Raw genomic sequence first — 17,490 nt, forward strand, 5'->3', positions numbered from 1 at the left:
GAATGTCAAGCAAGTCAGGTCGTGGTCCTGTGCAGGTAGTCTCTTGGATCTTAATTATCGCTGCCTAAATCTCCTCATTCTGTAAAGACCCATCATATTGTTTGCACATTTTACTGCATTGCATATCATTCTGGGATGGTAGAGTAAATAGCAACGTGGAAATTCATGAACTCTGCCTCATCCTTAGACTCACTGGACTCTGTAGCGTTATGGTCTTGGCAACATTCGCCCACGGCTATTTTAGAATGTAGAATTTCAGATCCCATGGAGTTACTGGAATTGTTTGCATTTGTTTGCAGCCTACCTGGAGCAATCCACTTGATAAGGTCCAATAATTAAAATGCAAATTATTTAGTTTAGCAAATAAATGCGCAATGATTATTGTTAAATTCAAAGCTGAAATGACTCATTTAAAATGTACCAAACTGCAATAGGGAGTAATAACTATTTGTATAGGCCATAGAAAACTCTAAGAATCAAGTTTCCTTTAACTAAAAGTGAAACTAATATTTCTGAAATGTGCACAACATAATTTAGAAAACCTGACCTTCGTGAGATGCTCAGAAATGCTTGTCATAACTGCAGAATTTCAAGGTTTAATACATGGGTTTCTTTTCATAAGCAACATTTATTTGTAAATAACAAAGACTTTCTATTTTCTCATGTCTCACATAATGTTTGAATAGAATAGTTGTACATTTTAAACAATAATTCTTGTTTGTGCTAAATGAAATGCATTACCTACCCGTGAATGTCTTTTCAATTTAGTATTGTTCATTGTTCTCACAGTGAAACATTTTAATTTAGAAGGCTGATCTGTGTTGGAATGCTGGATGCTTATGTTTCTGGAACTTAACTACACAAAAATGTCTGTAGCCAACGTGATTAAAAAAAACGTACATGCTGCATGCCTTTTCACAGAAAAGAAAAGCTGAACCTGCTCACTGACCAGTACTATAAACAAAAGAGGTATGCAGTTCCTAATTAGTGATGCAGGCGGAGGTAAGTGATCTCATAAGTGAACCCTAGTGTGTGGATATTCACATGGGCAGGGGAAGGGATTCCTCCTTATGGAAAGAGACCCTCACACACCCAACAAGCAGGTGTCTTTTGTTTATACTAGTCATTGGGCATGTATGCTGGACCTAATTAATAAAAGCCCCGCGTTCCCCCACTGACCAGTACTGCCAGTCGATTGGTCCAGAGAGGAAGTAGCCTGTTACAATGTTTGCAACAGATATTCATGACTTTTATATTAGTGCGTGTTCCTGGTTAGTGTGACTTTTTCTCCTTTCCCCTTGTCCTAGTCTGACAGTTTTGGCTACTGCTGCTCCTGTTCATCCGCACGTTTTGATGCTTTATTTTTTACAGATTGCTACTACAACTGTATGATCAGTAGTATATATTACTGAGGCTCAGCTGAGTTTCATAAACTACTCTTTATGGAAAGTTCTGCTACTTAAATTTGGATTTGAGCTTCACACTCATTCAATCTCACTCTATTTCCTTGAAATTTAACTCTTCATGAGTTATACTAATTCTGAAACTCCTGTCCTGATCTTTAGAATAGGGGTTTATTTCTTTTTGGAACACACTTGATGCACTAATTGATACATTTTTCCAACCAAACCTTTTAAAGAGGTTTCTGTAAACTTACTTGCTTATTTGACCAATTTGAAAAAAGAAAGAAAAATAAAACTTCCTAATCTCTTAATGAGAATAAAAGTTTTAAAAATTATCCAACCTCTTATCATTGACTGAATTTAAACTGTTAATGTGATTTGGTTTAAAATGCCGAAATAACTCCTTGGTTCAAAATACGGTAACAAAGGTCCATCACCAGAGGCAAAGGGCCTTGGCTTGACCCTGTAAGTGATGGTAAATTAGAAACTTGAACCATATTATCTATATTTTGGGCCCAGACCACATTATCACGCTAATATGTAAATTTTCTGAACGTCAAACAAAGATAACCCCGGCTTTCTTTTTACCATTTACATTATTTGCCTTACATGATTATGAAACGGAAACATCATTATAAATAGAAAATGGGTATCTTAACCAAGTGACTTAGTCACCATCTATAATCCCAAAGGTAAGAAAAATGGTCATATTTAGAATTGTCAGAAGCATCTTTTTTGTAAATGTTACTGGGTCCTTCCCGTCCATTCTCTCAGGCAGTCGGAAACACAGATTGTCACTGAACTTACTATCCTCCATTTCAGTGTTGACAATGAACTGGAGATTAGAAAATATTTCATTTGCTCTATTCTGCATCATCACAATTATGTGTTTAACATTTAACAAACAACTGTTAAGCTGCTTGATACCTTCTTTAGACATCTATATTTCTGAGAGAATTTTCAATATTCTTCTACATTTGTGGTGGTTCTTAGTAGTAGGAGTTTCTTCAGACGGACGTATAGAGAGGCATTTTTTTGATCATTTGAAGTGTCTGCCTCAAATCTCTTCTCTGTCTCTTTTGTTTGCCATAGTTTGCGCTAGAGGTGTCCAGGGCCATTTGTTATTCTTCTATGTGAACTTAATCATTTTGTTTGACATTAATTCTATGCATACATTAATGGCACGTCATCAAGGGAGAGTTTGGGCATGCAGAAACCATGTGAAGTTATCCACTAAATAGTTGACTCTTGTCACTGAGTACTCTAGAGGCCTCTTTACATTAAAATATTTTCATTACAGTTGATGGCTTCCTCTAGTGAAGGCTATGGAAGTAAACAAATGACGGGCCATATCGGCATAGGTCAGTGAGTTGGCCTTATCTTTTGCCAGCCATTCCCTTTCTTTAGACGAATGTGACTGTTAATTCAATCATTTCAACTCAGTAAATGGGTACCATAGTGATCTACTGATATATACTGGCCATATTATCCACTTCCAAGTTATTGTCACAGAAAAAGTATTAATACTAATCTACATTTACCATAACAATATTTTTGTAGTGGACATCATGGTCACAATTATCTGTGATAAATATTTCGACTGCAATATTGTGACAGACATCCATTTGCAGGATTTTCTTCTATTGATTCATTATGTTTTTAACCATCTTAGTATGTTTATCACATCACAGGCAGCAACATGTAGCTGGTGATTATTCCCCTGACTGGAATAATGAATAAAAATAAGACCAATAGTCTTCAGATTGTCTTTTCATTCAAATCTGAAAAATACACATTTGTGAGGAGAGTCCGCAGATGAAATACCTCTTTCCTTTCTGTGCTCATTCAAGCTGATTGTAGTTGTTACTTATGAGACTACCAACATATATTTGGGCTCTGCTAGGTTGGTGGACAGGTAGCACCAAATTTAGTTTAGTTTGAAATTTTGCATACTGGATACTCTGCCGCAAACATGGTGGAGTACCCTGCCTGTCAAACTCTGAGCCAGTCAGATCATTTTTATTTATTTATTTATTTATTTAAGCAATTTGTAGAGCCCGCAAATACCCTTGGGTGTCTCGGCGCTATGGACGGGTGAGCGGAGGAAGGACTGGGAGCGGGTGATTTATTGGTTAAAAAGCCAGGTTTTTAGTTGCTTGCGGAAGGAGAACAGAGTGGGAATGGTCTTGGTTTGAGGGGGGAGTGTGTTCCATAATCTGGCCATGGCGACAGTGAATCTTCTGTCACCCCAGGAAGCTTTCTTGGTTCTGGGGCCAGTCAGTAAATTTGCTGCTGATGAGACGAAGGGGTCTACTTGGCATGTGGGAACAGAGAGTTTTCTTCAGGAACTCAGGTCCTGTGTTGTGAATTGCCTTGTAGGCGATGCATAGGGTTTTGAACTTAGTTCTGCTCCTGATAGGTAACCAGTGGAACTGTCGTATCACCTTGGAAATTGGTTTGAACTTGGGGATGCCTGACAGAATCCTTGCCGCTGCGTTTTGCACCATTTGCAACTTGTTAAGGACTCTTTCCTGGGTGTTGATGAGTAGACCATTGCAATAGTCTACCTTTGACATAACCAGCGTGCTAATAAGATTCCTGCTGGCGCTAGATGGTAGGAAAGGTAGCAGTTTTTTTATCACCCATGATTTTTTCAACAGCAGTGCCCATGCGGGCTCAGCCATTGGAAAGATTATGACCTGATGGAGTGGGGGCCATCAGACTAAGGACATTAGGAAAAATCTGATAGTCTTGGCAGGAAAAAATAAAATAAATGAGCACACCGTGGAAGAAAATCTCATGGTGTGACGCGTCATTTGTTTGTATTTATTTTTTCAATAAGAAACTCACATTTTGGTAGCTAGGTATTAAAAAAACTGAAATGTTTGGTATGTGACATCCTGAAAGATGAAGCCTGTCAACCAAAGTTGCAGTCTATCAGAGGACCCGCTATGACAGTACTTCCTCAGATGGCACAGTTTTCACTGCTGGGCTGATGGTGATCTCTAGATTTGATTGATGGTAGTCCATTGGAATGGCAGACATAAGGTCCCTTGCCACTCTGATAGCAGCGGGTCACTGGCAACCCTTAAATCAGGCCCTTAGTCTTGTTGTTTTCTCTGTGTTTTTATTTGACTGCCTTGCAGCTCAGTCCTTCCCGCCCTCCTATGCAGAGCCATGCATCTTTCATCGAATGTTACTTGGTGCCCTGTTTAGATCAGATGCTGGTGCCCTTACGACACAGTGACCTCCAATCCCTGCAGATCAGTAAGGCTTCATTCGCTTGTTGACACAGCAACTCATCAGTCTCGCATGCAGCTCTCCAGTTTATATGAGGGTCCTGTTTTAGCTGCTTTGATAGTTTGTGACCTTCCTCTATTCTTTTCATTCAGACCCCAAAATACCTGCCAACCCTGGTCTATATCGTTTCTTCATGAGACCCCATATGTGACCAGTATGTATCTATGGAAATCTTCAGGCTTGTCAGATAACTAAACATGCGGCAAGCCCACTTGAGGCTAGATGGCATTAAAGAAGTGGTTGTTCACTGATAAAATGAGGACTTCTCAGTGGAATATGCCAACATAATATAGAGTCTAATACTCAGGTGGAAATCTTCACTGCTCTACCACTGTGTTTTCAGTTCTCTTCATGCAAGCATTCATGTATGTATATTATCCTTTTGTTCTGATTTACACTTTCTCTGGCTTTGTTAGTTACTTTCCATAAAGCAAACCAAAGGTTGTGAGTTCCTTCTAAACCTAAAGTTGTTGATATGAATTCCACCTAGAGCAATGAAAGCCTTATGCATGGAACCATAATAAAGTTATCATACACAAACTACAAAATATAATGGGGTGGTTATGATGTGATATTTAAATGCTTCACAGATAAGTCTTTGGTCGGTTAGATCTGGGGAATGGTGATCAGGGCATGTGGATGTTCAAAACATTTGAGTAGAACTCAAAATCAAGGAGTTTGGGTGTGAGACATGGGAATGGCCTACTAATAAACATCTTCTTCATGGGAAGATAGAATAAGTTAAATTGGGTTATCTAGAATAAGGATGCGATCAAGGGATTGGGTGCTTTTTCATGAAAATTAGGCATTTCTCCAATAAAACATCCGTACAGTTGTGAGAAATAACCCGCTTCTCATGAACGTGTGACTATATGGTACTGACACGCAAGCCCTGAATCCCAGTCTGCACCTGTGGTGGGGTGGAGGGTCTGTAGGTGAACAAAACTTCTAAACCAGCATTTCTCAACTGTCCGCTCCTGTGTGCTTGTAGTAGCAGGAGGCACCCACTGCTCTAGAAAGTATTGGTTTTCATAAATCACGTGACTGTGGCCTACTGTTGTCAGGAGCTAGTGTCACATCAAGGCAATACTAATAGTAATGACATGTTCAAGCCTTTAAGGTCCCAAACATGTTAGTGCAACAAATTACATGTAATTCTGTACTTGCCTGCTCTCTGGTTACAAGAGCAGTAGAGTGCATAGGGGTTTCAGTGCTGGTAAGAGGCTTATCCATGGAGGTGTGGCTATGTCAGCCCCGATGGTAGCTGCAAGCTAGAGCTTCTCCCGTCCCCAACCGTGATCAAAAGCCGTACTAGTCCAATCACCCTGATTTTCTCCCCCCGTGTTTGGGGGCTGTGGGGAGCATTGATTGTAGCATGGCTTCCAGCATGTAAGGACTCAGTCCGCACCGAGACTTTGGAAAACCTCTGCTGACGTGTGTCCTGCCCAAGATGACGGCCTGGTCCTTTGATGGCCTGCAATGGTGTGTGGCCATAGCGTGGCCAGACTGCGGGCCTTCGGAGGTGTGGGAGCACCAGACCATGCCAAGATTGATTTTGGCTGCATCTGCAGTGAGAAGGTGAAAGGTGCTGCCAGCTGGCAGGACACAGAAAGTCAATGAGAGGCTCATGCAGGGGTCACCTGCCCCGACCAGAGGAGGTGACAGTTGGCAGAGCTGCCTGGTATAGTGGCTAGGTCCCGCAAGATCCCTGGGGAGGTGCCATGATGCTGGATGACTGGTGGAGAATGGGGCCCCGTTGAACCAACAGCGAGGGCCCGGCCAGAAGAGGCGAGCATCGGCAGGGCAGTTTTGACTGGTGGTTGGCCTGTGGTGCCGTGAAAACAATGGGGCTCCGTCATGACACAGGGACCCTGAAACTCAGTGAGTCAGAGGTGAGAGTGCCGCTCTGGAGGGCCTGACCAGGGGGTGGCTGGATCGGTGACCCCTGACCTGCAACTGGAGGCCCCTCCTCTCCCTCCCCACTGGACTTGGTGGATGAGGCTGGAGGAGAACATCCTCCTTTTTTCCACCACTTCTCCTTTCACTAATTGCTAACCGAGTGCCACATGGGCTGAAGTTGGGTGTGAGGTCCTTGGCCCTGGGTACTACCTGGGAGCTCACCTGCCCAGAGGACGTGGTTAGAACCTCTGATGGCCAGTGCCCAGGCCTTGATTTGGAGACAACTGCACAACCCATTGGGTCTACTTCTGAGGGAATCGGTGGCTGCACACCTAGGGCTGGAGATACCCTGAACTGCACTGCATTGGATTGCCACAGACACACTTACCCACTTGCTCATGACTTGGGGCCCCTATCCTGATGTGTCCCTTGTTGGCTTCCGGACCCTCCGATGCCTCATTCTGTCCAGCCTATTGGACATTTTTGTGGAAGCTCCTGCTGGCCCACCTCACTGTTGGTGGTTCTGATGCTGTCACCCATGCCCGTGGTACTGCTTGTAGCCTGGGGCCACTTCACCTTGAACGCATTTGCCTTTCTCCTGCTAGTGATGTTGTGCCTAGGAAACTGGTACGTCCACCACTTCGCTGCTGCTCTGGCTGCTCATTCTGCCCCTCTAGGGTAAGTGGGCCATGGGTGGTGGTGGGTGTCCCCCTTCAGTTCAATTCAGGGTTGTCCAGGTGAAGATAGGGTGAGACAAGCCACCCCCTCTGGCACCAGCCCAGACAAAGATTGACCAATACACCAGGCTGGCACCTGGTGCCTACTGGTACACTGGCAGTCCCCAGGGGTCGCAATCACCTCCCACACAGTCCAGTCTTGCTACCATACCTCAGGCGATCCAGGAAGGTGGTTGTGACTAAAGTGGATGAGGTTTGTGTGGCTATATCCCTGTTGCGCCAGGACCTCCGGAATGCTGCTGGTAGACTGACTGAGGCAGAGACCAGGGTGTCCTTGGTGGAGGACGAGGTGGCTACCCTTAAGCTTCAGGTCACCAAGCTCCTCTTGGCGATGGTGGTTACTTGAGGAGCAAGCCGAGGATGCAGAGAACCTATCGTGAAGGAACAATATCCGGTTTGTTGGATTCCTGGACAGTGCTGAGGTGTCTGGCGCAGAGCAGCCTCTGAAAGAATGACTGTGATCCTGGATACCCACTGAGAGGCTGTAGCCGTGGTTTGTGGTGGAGACTGCATATAGGCTCTGTCCCGTCAGCTGCCTCCTGGGGCTCTGGCCTGTCCACGCATTCTCAATCACCACGATAGGGATGTAATCCTTCAAGAGGCCCTGGCCCATCCAAATCTTTGCTTTTCAGAATCGTCAGACTATGATATTCCCGGACTACACCCAAGCAGTCTAGCAGCACCTGCACTCTTTCTAGAAAGTTAAGCAGAAACTTTGGGCCCTCAGCTTGCAATTTATGCTCCTTTTCCCAGTGCAGCTGTAGGGTTTTCTTCAACTCTGACACTTATTTCCTTGACATTCTAGGACAGTCTTGGGAGTGTGTGACAGAAAGTAAGGAACTCGGGCAGACCAATGGGCTTGGAGAGCTATGTCCCCCAGTGGAGGGAAAGCTCATAGTCTTCCCCCCCAAAGCCACCCATGAGTAAGCAGGGCTTATCCTAAAGGACTCATTCCCACCCCTGTGGTTGCCTGGGCTCAGACCGGAGGTACATGGAGACTGAAAGAGCTGTTCAGGACACCGTGTTGACAGTCACAGCAGATTTATTCCGGACCCAGAGCAACAACATCAGAGCCCCCTGGTAAGCGCCACATAAACAATTTAGTTCATCCTGGACCCTGGTAATTGGGCAGGTGGAGTGTGTGTGCTCCTAGATCTTGTTCACTGGGCGTCTGGTTGACCTAATTTTGTTTTTAAGACACTCTTTCGGGTCTGCTATGGGACTTTAACTCTAATTGTTTTCTGTCAGTAGAATTCTACCAAAGTGGGGGGTCAAAGACGTTGGGGCTGTTGGTTGCTAGCCTTGTTTGCTTAAGTTATGTGTGGGGTTTGATCTACAGATGCTTCTCGGGTAGAAGTATGGGGTGGGGTAAAGTTGGAGGGATGGGGTGTTATGTTGATTTTAGTTTGTTTGACCGTGCAGCTCACAGGCATGTTCAGACAGTCCCAGACGAACGCTGTTCACACAGTTGGTGCCGCCGCCCTGCATGTGATTGGGTCTTCACCAGGCCAAAAGAGGTCCTTGCACTCTGACCTGTTCTGGTTGCGTCTCTCTCACCAGATGCTGACGGTTAAAATACTGTCTTGGAATGTAAACGGCCTACTGGACCACATTAAGAGGTCTGCCATCCTTTGTTATGTTCAGCGAATCCAGCTGACAGGTGTTATGGTTTCAAGAAACACACCTGCTGCATGCCCAATGTCCCTTGTGGGCCCTTTTGGCTATGATAGAATTTATTATGCATGCTTCGCCTGGGGATTCCACGGGTGGCCATCTTGCTTTAAGGGGTTACCATTGGTGGTGTCCATGTCCCAGGTGGACCCTCTGGAGGCGATATTTGGGGATAGAGGGTAGGCATTATAATTTCCTGTCTGTATACATTCCACATAATCTGCTTCAGAGCACACTGCACTCCACTGGGGCCCTTCTCTTGACTCCAGACACAAGGTGTCACTGTGGTGAAGGGTAACTTCAACACAGTTCCCGACCATGGGTTGGACACCTCCATGCTCCCGCAGCTGGGATGCCAAGCCAGCTCCTGGCAGTACACAGCTTGTGTGGATTCACTGGGGCTTTCTGATCCATGGCGAACATGGTACCCTCATGACTGAGCTTACACTCACACTTTGGCAGCGCACAAGACCTTGTCATTAATTTACTTGAACTGGCTCCCCATGGTGGACATCCCGTAGCTCTAGATGAGTGAATCCCTACTCAGAGGACTCTCTGACCAAACTCACCCTTTTGCCCTGAGGGGAGATATTCCTTTGCCATCGATCCCTGTGTCATTGGCCAATGATTTTGGTCAGTCACTTATGGATTAAGAGAACGAGGAGGCACATTTGGATTTGTTCCTGGAGAAAACTCCAGGTCCCTACGGGTTTCCAGCTTAAAATTATGAGAGATTCTGAAGTCTCCTACTTCTATACCTGCTAACGATGTACAATGAGGTGGCTGACCTGGATGTGGGGGTTTCCCCTGGGGTCAGGAGCAGCCACTATTGTGGTGATCCGTAAATCTGGCAAACCACTTGAAAGCTGTTCTTCCTACTGCCCAATTTGACTTATCAATTTGGAAATCAAGTTGCTTGCCAAATCTATGGCTAACTGGCTCTGTGTATGTTGCCATATCTGGCCCACCCAGATCAGTTTGGCTTCATGCCTGCCCATTGTATGCTGCATTGAATCCAGAGGATCCATGTGGCCCTCTCTCAGGCCCATCGCCTTCACTGCCCCTCGGCACTGCTCTTGGGGAATTTTGAGAAGGCCTTTGATACCACCAATTTGGTTCTTTCTGTGTGCTGTGCTGGGTTGGGGCCTCGTTTCCGCACTCTTGTTGGTCTTCTCTACACCTGCCCTAACGCTCAGGTCCAAGTTAATGTTGTTCTGTCCCCCCTCCTTTCATATCCGTAGAGGTATCTGGCTAGGCTGTACTCTGTCTCCTCTCTTGTTCGCCTTGGTGACCGTGCCCTTGACTTACCTTATTCACTGTGACGCTTGTATTTAGGGGTGGTCCTGGGACAAAGGTCCAGAAGAGCGTATTGCATTATATGCGAATGACATCTTGGTGTTCTTGGTGAACCTGCTGACTTCTGAGCCCACGCTCTTCGGAGATCTTGCAAATCTACTTGGAGGCCAAGGGGTGAACAAATCTAAATCCTTGGTGGTCCCCATTACTGGTGATGTGAGTACTTGTTCTGGAGATCCAAGATTCCTCTGTGCCACTTGTCCTTTAAATATCTGCGTATTTACATCTCATGTGTCCCGTCTTTGGCCTGGAGCCTTAATTTGACCCCACCAGTCAATGGGATATGACGTGACCTGAGGGGTGGAGCGGTCTACCGTGTCACATCCTGGGGAAGGTGGCAATGTTTAAAATGATGTTCCTGCCCAGATTTTGGTGTTTTTTTTTTTATTTTCCTCACTCCATTCGCCAACGATGGTTCCAGGCTCTTGCTTCAGTGATCCCTACTTTCCTCTGAACAGGTAGCTGCCCCTTTATGGCCTTTGATAATTTCTGGTAATCCACCTTTGACGGTGGGATGGGTATGGCAGATCTGTACTGTTACTTCCTGCCTTCATAGTTGGTGGAGATTAATGACTGGTTAAATTGGGGATGGGACGATCCGACATATCAGTTGGAGAAGGCCATGCTTGACATAAAAAATGTAACGGGCAAGTTCCATCGGGCTACAATTCCCTGTTCTCTTCCTGGAGTGCATTCGGGTGTTTTTGATGTGCTGGAGAAAGGTGCTCTGGTTTCTGGGTTGGGTCCGTCGTCTCACTGAGTTGACCCCTCTTTGGTGGGGACGTGGCTGCACCACATGGCGGGTTTGGAAGGCTTTGTGCAATGGGACAGGATTGGCATCACTTACCATGGTGACATTCGGTCGAGCACTTGCATACAGTCCTTTTAGGTGTTGCGGGAGCACTATCAACTCTCCCAAACACAGTTTCATAAGTACCTGCAGCTGAGACATGCCTTGTTGGCAGACCTTTGAGTTCAGCCCCCTAGAGGCAAAATTGTTGAAGGGGAAGTTGCAGAAAGGGCTATCTAGCTGGTTTGTTCCCTCGTCATTAATGCCCCTGACCATTTTCTTAGACTGCTGCAGAAGTGGGAGGCCTGGTTGGGAGAGCTTGAAAATTCAGACTGGCATGAGGCCATACTGGCCCCCTCAGGAACTGGCAATTTCCACGTGTCTCAGGCTAGTCCAGCTTAATTACTTGCACATCATATATATAACCCTCCTAGTGGCTTTGCCCAGCCGGCAGGTCCTCCCAAGCAAAATGTGGCAGGTGTTCCTTCGTAGTTTGGTCCTGCCAGGGATTGGTGCCCTTCTTGGTGGAGATCGGGAGGGAGCTCTCTGCAATATTGGGCTGCCAACTCACTCTCAATTCTAGGGTGGTGCTGTTGGGATTGCTGGAGGACGCGGGGAGCGGATGGCGTTGTGCACTTTTATCAGGGTAATGACACTGGTGGCCAAGCAAGATATTGCCCATAATTGGAGGTCCTCATGTGTGGCGGAGGGGGAGACTGCTGGGCTCAGCAGGAATGACTCTTCTACAAACAAGGTCAGACTGGGAACCAAATCCGGCCCTGGCAAAGTGCTCGGCCGGCCCTCCCGTTTTTGTTACAGGTGCCGATATTGCAGCTATGTTGCAAAAACGAGCCTTTAACAAAAACGGCCCTCCAGGGGCCCAAAACTGGCCCCCTTCCCTGGCGGCCCACCGGAGAAATGCCCGGTCCCCGCTATGGCCAGTCTGGCCAGTCTGGCCCGGCCTACTAAAACCCAAGATTGTCCTAAGAAACCCAATAAGATTTGGGGCAGATGGTGGGCCCCTCGCGGCCTAAAAGTGGGGACTGATTGAATGTCAAATGTGTACTTTATACTAATGTGCTAACTTGATGAACTTTGGTTTGGTTTTGCTGTTGTGGCTTGACTGAAAATCAATAAAATGTGATTATAAAAAAAAAATCATCCATGCCCTTTCAAAAACGTACATCACTCAGCAGCCTCTCAGCAGCTCTGTGCTAAGGCAGATTGGCATATGGAAGGGTTCAGCTATGTTGGTCCTGGAAGGCTGAATTGATGCCAAATTTTTAAGATAACCTTTATCTAAATGTGGAACTGCTGAAAATCTGACATGGATCCTGCATTCTAAGACCGATATTGAAGAACCCGGGCATATGGTAAAGAGGTCTCCTACCGGAACATGTTTTGCACAAGATAAGTTTGATTTGACAAATTTGTGAATGTATAAAACGCTTTTCTTTCTGGATATCCCCTTTAGTTCATCTCTGTGCATCATAAATATAGGATTTAGATAACCCTAAACTCTCTATCACATAGACGCCCATAAATAATTTACTGTCAACTCTATTAATTTCTGTTAGGACCCATTTCAAACAGAACTGAAAGGTACATTGGTTTACTCTTTTTTAGCTGTGGAAAATTCAGAGCAGCTTTAACCTTTTGTTCTATTTTTTCCATTGCCTGGAGGAGAGTGTGCAGTCACGCTGTCTCCACTAATCTCCATTCTATTTGTGGCATGCATTTTATTAATCCCTTGTTTCACAGCTCACGGGCTGAGACTGCAAATGCTGAACAGCGTGTAGTTCAGTGTCCAAATGTCGGCACAAAAGAAAACCGTGGGGCTCTCATCAGACATGATCTGACCAGTGAGCTAAACAGGAGCCAGCAAACTGCGCCCATTCGCACCTTTACATATTTATGAACCAGGGTAGACGGGTGCAAGTAATGGATGTAATAACAGTGTGCAAATATGATGAGGCGCTTAGTTCGCTCGGATTAGCTGGCGGTTTAAGTTTTCCCAACTCTGCTTTGTCCCTATATTTTCTTTGCTTTGATTGTTTGAGCATCCGCAGGATCAATTGATATGTGTATTGGTATTCCAAATAGAAAAAGATTAAATTGATTTATACATGTCTGTTCATCGAAGCCAGTTGGATTCTGGCCAAGTGGTGCTGCATTGGAGCATTTGTGTTTTTAATGTCTGGAATCTGGTTTTTCCTAGTACGAGTGCCTAGGAGCGATATGAACGGTGTGGATATGGGGGCATATTTACAAGGGCTTTATCTCCGCTTTTTTGGCTTTTAAAGCCAAAAAAGCGGAGATAAAACTATCGCCCTATTAACAAGAGGGTGCTAACATGCATTAGCGCATGTTAGCACCCTTTTACCCAACGCCTCCCTTTGCATATCTAATGAGATGCAAAGTGGGCGTCACTGGGCCGGACAACCTTGTAAATATCGCTGATGTTCACATCACGATATTTACAAGGCTGCCCCAGCATTTTAGCACACGTTAGTTTTTGGAGAAAACCGCTGTTTTCTCCAAAAACTAACGTCTGCTAAAAAGCAGACTTACCTATCCCTAACATTGGGGTGGATTATGCTGAAACGACCCTGTGGGTGGAAAACCAGCGATGTTCCCTGCAAAACGGCGATTTCCCCCCTATCTCTGGAATTTTTATCGCCCTGGAGTAACGCGTTGTTAATAACGCGTTACCAGGGCGAGAAATTCCAGAGATAGACGGCGATAAATAACAAAGCGCTAAGTGCGCTTGGCGTTTATTTATCGCCGTCATTGTAGACATGCCCCATGGTTGGGTTCTTTTGGCGTTGAGTTCGAGCTTGTAAGGGACCTCTTATTATTTCTGACTTTTTTTGTGATAATTAATCAATGTAAAGTTCTAGAACAATATATATTTTGATAATAGGAAATTAATCGAATTGGTCTGACTCGCAACTCCTAATATGTTGAGAATTTTTCGTTCAAATGATTAAGAGAAGCTTTTGGTATGTGTTAGTGTTGGGGTTTAGATTTTCCCTACTTGTGCACTGCATCGTGGATTAACTTTGCATTGCAATTCGAAATGGATTGCATGAGAGTGGCTGCTAGACATGTTGCCTGGACGCCTGACAGCCACAGTTTTACCCCACCTTGAGACCGTAACATCACATCACATCTTTGTGATTCTATCATTTAGTATCCGTAGTGAAGAGCTCAACAAGAACTGTCAGCAGCAGAACAGCATTTAAATTAAGCCCTGCTCCCAAAGAGAAATTGGGGGATTAAGGGACAAATCAAACACAATTCAATTCGAAAATCTAGAATCTAAGTTTTTTTACTTTCCTTTCTGGCATCACCAAAACTATGTATACTGAAAAGGAAGAGACCATTCTGATTGGTGATGAAAGTTAGGGCAATGGGATGAATTCTGATCCCATTGTCTATCAACTTGCATTGTATAAATTCCCTAAACTCTTTACATTTCTTGTGAGCGTAAGTCTGAAAGATGTCCAGAAAAAAGTTGTACACAAAATAAAACGTTGTTAGATATGCTTGTTTAATGTTCCTCTTTTTCAGAAAGATGCAGCATACATATACACATAGAATTTGTGTATGTGGTTGTGTTTAGTAATGTGCACAAAGCATATGTAAATTACACAGTGATGCGTGTCACAACGGTGTGTTATATTGTAGTTGCGTTTATATAGCGCTTTGTATCTGTGATAAGGTTCTGAGGGGCATTGTCAGTCGTGTCGCATCCTGCTACACTGTAAGGTAGGTTTGTTTGGAAGAATGTTGCTTTGTAGTGTGGCTTACATGGGCAGGATTTTTAGGTCGTATTGTTGATCACAAATTTGCTCTCAATTTGGAATTCCATGACTGTGCTTCCTGTATGGAAAGGAGGTTCCACCAATTCACATCTGCTGATGAAATTCCCTGCTCTGTGAGTGTCTTTGAAGCTTGCTAGAATGAAAGATGGCGCCCTGCCATATGCATGACACTTCATTACCACTATGAAATGCAAATTGTATTCAAGGAGGAGTTTCTGGCTATGGATTGCAAGTGAAGTGTGGGAAGGATGGTGTGATATGGTCAAATATGTGGTGTACTACACAAATAACATGGAATAAATATCCTAGAAAAATATTGTTGCCAAAATGTATGTACCTTGCCTATATACATCTTCATGGTATGTTGATGTAGAGTTAAGAATAGTAGCTCTAGTCTTACTCATCAATACTTACCTTAACAATATTTTGGTTCTTGCTATTTAGGCCACAATGCTTTTGTCGGGCAATATTTTTGGAAAATATTCTGAGATACAGGTTTAGGCATGTATTACTGCTGGATTTTCATTTCAAGTCCTCATACTAGGAATACATGGGCTGCTAGGTAGGGTCCATTATCGTGGTCTTAGTGATAAAGGACATGTGAGATAGTATCCTAGTTTTGGTGAGAAATATAGACATTGGTAGAGGCATCAATGGTTTCTCATGGTGTAGAAATCACTTGTAAGTTTAATAATTTGGGGAGTATTTGAAGATCTAGAATCCTTTATCACTACTGGATTGCTTACTTCCATTGATGTTGTAAGTAGAAAGACACCCTCATCTCTAGAGTTGTTGAAGTCATTCTCACTTTTAGAGCATCCTAGGCCATTCCACTGAGGGAGTGTTAAGACAGACCATGTTGTTTGCCTTATAGGCCTGCTACAAAGTTGACCATGATGCAAGTCTCCTCTTCAGTGAAGTTCCCATTTGTTTTGAGTGGGATGGTCTGCATATTTCTGATTTAGACAGAACAATGTACAACACAAGGGGCCAGGGTCAGCGTGTTGGATGTATTTATATGCTTCTGATTGTGACTGCCCCTGCTTTGTGTAAAGTGGATAGGTGCGGCTATTTACCTACTTCCCCCTTTCAGAAAGCCATGGAGCTTATAGGCATGCTGCGTGTCATTTACCATTCAGAAAGCCATGGAGCTTTAGGCACGCTGAATATTATTTTACCTAGTCATGCTATGTGGAGAAACATAGGTATTCTCACCGTGCTTTTACTTTCTAGCCTCTGTATATCCTCACCGTTGGTTGCACTACTGCAAGGGGTCTGAGAGATGTACATCTGCTGCTAAGCAGAAATATCTGCCTTTTTGTTATAATTCTCTTCCATTTAGAAATGCGTACACAGTAGTAGACATACTGGTCGGCATGCCTATGTTTCACCCCTCTGAAGGAGATTGGGTTTACTTGCTTTACATGCTCACTCCACTCAGTTAGAAGAAGGTATTTACGTCCCATCACCTTCAAAGTTCACCAGCTGCCACTGGTACTTAAGTTTCACAGTTTCATGAGTAAGTATCTGATTTTGTTCAGGAATTTTATTTCTTTTCATTCTGGGACCTGTTGTATAGTTGATCCCATTTTAAAAATCTGGACTACTAGTACATAATGTAAAAAAACGTAAACTAGTTGAGCTAGTCATGCATGAATCTGGGAAACCTGAGAGTGAATGAGAAGCTTGCAAGTGTAACATATGTCAAACATATGTACTAGTAAGGAAGAGTATAATGAAAGAGCCCTATGAAAGATGTTGCCACTAACTCATAAGAAGGTATCACAGGGTCTTACAACACCTTTTATGAATAGCTAGACCATCATTTTCTGGACTTGTTTCAATTCCCTGATCAGCCCTGCTATGATCCTCATATGATAGATGTTACCACAGACTCACCTGGAGAGGATCCTAGATCCCAGCGCAAAAGTCTGTAAGTGCCAAGAATGGAAGTTCTGATAGACATATGTTCTTATATGTTTGAAAAAAGAGGAGGCCATAGGCTCCACAGATAGCTGGTTTATCCTAATGAAAACCAGGCTGTTTGATCTTGCAGAAAGGGAAAGAAGTTCCCACCCTGGTGGAACAAAAGGCATGGTTCCACTGGTGGTTCTTGCCCACGATTAGCTATTTTGTTGGTATTGACTTTCAAGTGATTGCTACTTATCCAGGATTAGTTGGCAGTTAAGTACAATTGGAGAGCGTACTGAAGCTTAGATATCAAGTGATCGAAGTGCAGAACAAGCCTCAGCTACATGTCATCTACATGGGCGAATGATCCCCCACACAGAAAAATTCTATAATATCATCTATTTAGAGATCTGTTATAGTATGTTTCTGAGGTTGACTCTGGGCCTCCTTCAGCTATTTGGAGGTTTACAAGACAGCATAAGAGTTGTTCTCTGGCTCAAGCCACCTGTAAATGAAATGCCGCCACCCTCGCTCTATAGCTGAACACACAGTCTCCTGGCCTGGCATGGGTCTTGTGGAGTAAGCAATGCCATCAC

The 17,490-nt window shown here is 44.3% G+C and overlaps 1 protein-coding gene across 1 annotated transcript in view; it reads left to right on the plus strand.

Moving 5' to 3' along the window:
- MYO3A (myosin IIIA) overlaps positions 1–17,490 on the plus strand; it is a 1,336,625-nt gene that overhangs the window by 114,813 nt on the left and 1,204,322 nt on the right. The gene's annotated exons all lie outside the window — the stretch shown is intronic.

This window comes from Triturus cristatus, chromosome 10 (genome assembly GCF_964204655.1).
Source record: "Triturus cristatus chromosome 10, aTriCri1.1, whole genome shotgun sequence".
Taxonomy (NCBI): Eukaryota; Metazoa; Chordata; class Amphibia; order Caudata; family Salamandridae; genus Triturus; species Triturus cristatus.